General features: G+C 32.0%; 1 pseudogene across 1 annotated transcript; it reads right to left on the minus strand.

The window, feature by feature from the left end:
* Positions 1-892: 892 nt before the first annotated feature.
* Positions 893-4,611, minus strand: LOC145265323 (S-crystallin SL20-1 pseudogene; annotated as a pseudogene). The gene is made up of 3 exons (XR_013864634.1): positions 4,479-4,611; positions 1,229-1,324; positions 893-1,026 (listed from the first exon to the last, which is right to left on the minus strand). The product of XR_013864634.1 is annotated as an S-crystallin SL20-1 pseudogene (transcript).
* Positions 4,612-4,839: the final 228 nt, after the last annotated feature.

The following is a 4,839-nucleotide window of genomic DNA, read 5'->3' on the forward strand; positions in this document are numbered from 1 at the left end:
ATATATTAGTTTGGGTAGATATCTATTGCCGAAATTAAAGTTATTATGGACAAGTAAACGTTCATTTAAAAAAAACTGCGTTGTACGGATATTTAAACTTTTAAATTAAAAATTTTGAACAACGCTTTAATCGATAAAAAATAATTTCACTAATATATATATATATATATATATATATATATATATATATATATATATATACTAGCATGGGTGCCCGGCGTTGCCCGGGTGTTTGGAGGTGTATGCTGAGCAAAAAAAAAAAAAAAAAAAGGGCAATTTTTTTAATTTGACCCCTATTATGAACCCTTAAAATTTACTGTTTTAGGTTCAAATAAAGTTATTACGTTAGATTCATGTCCAAGGGACCTATATCTTAAATTTCAAGTGTTTAGACCCAAAATTGTCGGAGGAGTTTGGTAGAGTTCTCAAAGGTCAAATCGTTGAACAACTGAATTTCTGGCCGGAAACCGATCACATCGATTTTCCCAAATCTCAATACCCTGTATATCAAATTTCGGGTCTGTAGATTTAAAATTGACATAGTTATTGCGTAAAAAATGTACACAGACACACAGACACAGACACGTTCACTTTTATAGATATATAGATAGATGTGTGTGTGTGTGTGTGTGTGTGCGTGCAAGCATAAGTATATAGTTTTGTTTGCTTTTTGTATCTTTTTTTCCATGGGTTCACCACTTATAAAGGTCCAAGGCAACTCGAGGATAAAAGTTAATCGGTATACATTTGTCATTGTGATTTTAGCGAAGTAAACATTAGCGGGACTGTATCTTTCTCGGGAATCCACGTGTTACCAAAGTTTTTCAAGGATCATTTCACCAAATATCTTTGATTATCAATTTGTTCTGATTATGTATAGAAGATTTCGATCTCAATAAAATAAACTCACCCTGAAGTTTCCGTTCTTCCAGTGGTAATACCTACAGTAATCATTCATGATTTCATAGAAGCAGTCGCTGATGTAGTCACACCTCATCATGTCCATGGAGTTATTAGGGTAGAAATCTGTAAATAGCAAAAGTTACTCTCTCAGACGTAAAGTTGTGTGAACTCACTATTCATTGATTTACTTTTCTAATTCAACATTATTTTATGAAGATTAAATTATGATGAAGAATTTGTGAAAAATCAATTTTAATCTTTAAAAAATCTTATCACTTGGGAAAATTACTAGCGAGATATATATGACAGAGCAGTATGTACTTACTGAATTCACGGGCCATATACCTGCAAATGGCCATTGTCTCGGGCATCATGTAGCCATTGTCCATCTGCAGACAGGGTAGATAGTTGCAGGGGAAATCTGAAATATATAAAATGATGTAAACTATTTATGGATCTCTTTTACAACTTATTCCTCATAGACATTCGTATGCGTCACTCACAGCGTTTGCGAAAAGAATGACGGGGTCGGATTTCTTTTTACGTTTAGGAAATATTACTGTTATTGTGTTATTTATTTACAAGCAGGGCTCGCAGAAATTACACTGACATGAGAAATATATTCCATCTGCTGATATTTTTTGATAAAGCTAATATTGGGGGGGGCAAATATTTGTTTTATAAATAAAAGTAAAAATATATTTTTTCGATTATATTTTATTATTATAATAATATTCGAAAACGGGTCAACACCAACAGGAGGTCACACTCTTATTCTGGTTCAGGGCTGACAAATTGGTATTTTGAAAACCTAATTTCGGACTTTTTTCAAAGTGTAAACTTCGAAATGAAAAAACAAGCAGAATATTATATAGATTATTTATAATCTACTTGTATATATATGTGCGCGTGCGTGTACAATAAGCAGACACACACACACACACACACATATATATATATATATATATATATATATATATATATATATGTATATATACATATATAGACTCATTATTGTACAAACATTATTGGTTACATATGTGCATACATGTTTCCATGGACATATGTAGCCAATAATGTTTGTACAATAAATATATTATATACCAGCTCTGTCCTGCATTGAGCACTCTTTAATAATCACGCGAGTTTAATTGGATTTACATCTACGAAGCCAATATTACAACCGGCATATATATATATATATATATATATATATATATATATATATATATATATATATATATATATATATATGATAATCAGAACAGAGTTATAAAGTAGAAATTTACAAATAGTTTGCGAGGGGGGGGGGCTAGGAATTTTTTTTTATCCGCGGAGTTTCAAAGAATGCTAATTCTTCTCGTCAGAGGAAACACTGTTAGAAAAAAACTAATAAGATAGTCACGCTAAAAATTAGCATGTCTATGTATTTGCTGGTTACTGAATAGGATGAAACTGAAGTTATATGGGTGTTAGTCAGAAAAATTAAAAAACATAAGAATATGAATATGGTAAACATTTTGTGCGAACAGTGCATTCAGAGTTCAAGATAAAGTCAGAAAAACAAAACAACAAACAACTGTATATAAAGAAAAAGTCCAGTGTAATGGAGGTTATAAGTTGCAGGTAAATAAACAACACCAGACGTTCACCTCAATAGTCCAAGTTAAAAAAGAAAACGTAAGAAATTGGAGTTTGGAAAATTTGAAGACAGCTAAAATAGTGCTTCTATTTGGATGGATGGAAAATGAATATATATATATATATATATATATATATATATATATATATATATATGTGTGTGTGTGTGTGTGTGTGTGTACATACATATATATGTATATATACATATACATATATATGTATGTAGATACATATGTATATATATATACATATATGTATGTATACATATTAATATGCATATATATACATATTAATATACAGATATATATTTTTATATATATGTATATATATAAATATATATATACATATATATATATATATATATATATATATATATATATATATATATATATATATATTACATCACCATTTATCGAAAATCCTCGGGTATAAAAGTGGAATACTAATTTGTTTGGTCTGCGGGTTGCTTTCATGTTCATAGGACTTCACATTTTTCTCTACGCGGAGTCAAGTCTCTTATAAGGTCAAGTAAAAATTGTTTAACTTGTTTCTTTCAGTTTACATTAAAAATCCATATCATTCACGAAATGAATACAATTACAAAGAACATTTTTACTTTCTTTGATATAGAAATAACGTTTTCGTGCAATTTGTTTATATTTTCAGTTTCATTAATATCTGAAGAAATATATAGACTCCCGGACTGAATGGTTCATAGAAAAGGAACTTGTTTGTTCGGGTTGTTGGCTTGTTAAGCAGAACCATTTTCGTGTCACCATTAGCAACTATACAACCATTCAACATTATGCTTTGACGCAAATCGTTCTTATTTTCTTACCTATCTGTGGATGTAGATTTATAAAGAATGCCCGTTTGTATTATAGTATTATAACATTCAAAATAAATAAGAAACACACAAATATAAATGTATCTCCCTCTCATCTGCCGAGGACAGAAAAGTGCAGTACCAAAACCCTTTGATTCTAGATGCAAGACCAATGAACACCTCCACGTGTGGATAACTTATAATGCCTCATTTATTCAGCACTATCTTAGTTAATTAACTGTCCCAACTGGACCACATGTGGAAATGACACCGAATTAATCTGTAATTATATGCCGTATATAATATACGGCACAATTACGTTGACACACCGGTTCTCGTCAGATCACCTAAGTTAAGCAACTTTGAGCCTGGCCAATACTAGTTAGGTCACCATTTGGGCAGGCGAGGAACTGTATGTACCGTGAGGTAAAATACCAGGTTGAGAAACTGGCGCGGTCTATCCTTCTCTTGAGGGTATATGGGACTTTTTTAAGCCGTGGTAGGCACTCCGTCTATTGATGGGGTCACGATAAAAAATACCTTTGATAGCCCTAGCGAAGTATCAAGCATTCAGCTACCGACAAGATTTGAATTACACTACTCATATAGTGAGTTCAATCTCGGCTATGGTCGCGCTGAAGTTGAAGTAGTTATATGCATTGAACAATGATTCATTTGGAGAGTTTAATACTCATTAATTAAAACAGGATCACATTTATAATCATAACTTTATGTCCTTTATTTCAAAGACGAATATTAGTTTTACGGTGATTTATTTCTCTCCTGCAGTTAACAGTCCACTCTACTATTCTATTTACAGTATTATTAAGCTTGGTCTAATTGAACAGTGTATTCTACTATTATGAAGATACTTTTATGAAGCTTAGGCTAATTAATAAGATTCTCGTTGATGTTAACCAATATGCTGCTTCATCGAAAACTTCTCCTTGTATTCAGTAAATTGTATACACATACGTTAGCCAATCTAAGTCCAGACGAATCGAAATCATTATTTGATTAAATGTAAGAATATATATTCCGATATGATATTTTTCTATATCTACATCAAAGAAATTAAAAATAAATAAAATTTTCAATAAATAATTACCATTCCTGCAACGATCCCAGTCGCAGAATTCGTATCTCTTATCCATGTATTTGATGCCGGCCATATGGAACATCATACGCATGCACTCGGCACGGCCGCGGCCATTGAAGTAATGGAGGGTGTAGTTAGGCATGGTGGAGTAGTTATCGGGTTATCGTTAACTAAAATGTGAACGAGCTGTTGTGATTCCAGTGACTGAAAGTCTTTTTTGAGGACGAACAACCAATCTAGGTCCTATTTATACCCTCAGGTTAATCAAGTTGTCAGCGATAATGAACAGGTAAGCGCGTATCTGTCCAAGGACGCCCATTCAATATTCCCCACTTGGCAGAATTTAATTTCATTCCAATCTTACGAACTC

The sequence above is a fragment of the Euprymna scolopes genome, chromosome 40, assembly GCF_053919585.1.
Source record: "Euprymna scolopes isolate OS-2025 chromosome 40, ASM5391958v1, whole genome shotgun sequence".
Taxonomy (NCBI): Eukaryota; Metazoa; Mollusca; class Cephalopoda; order Sepiida; family Sepiolidae; genus Euprymna; species Euprymna scolopes.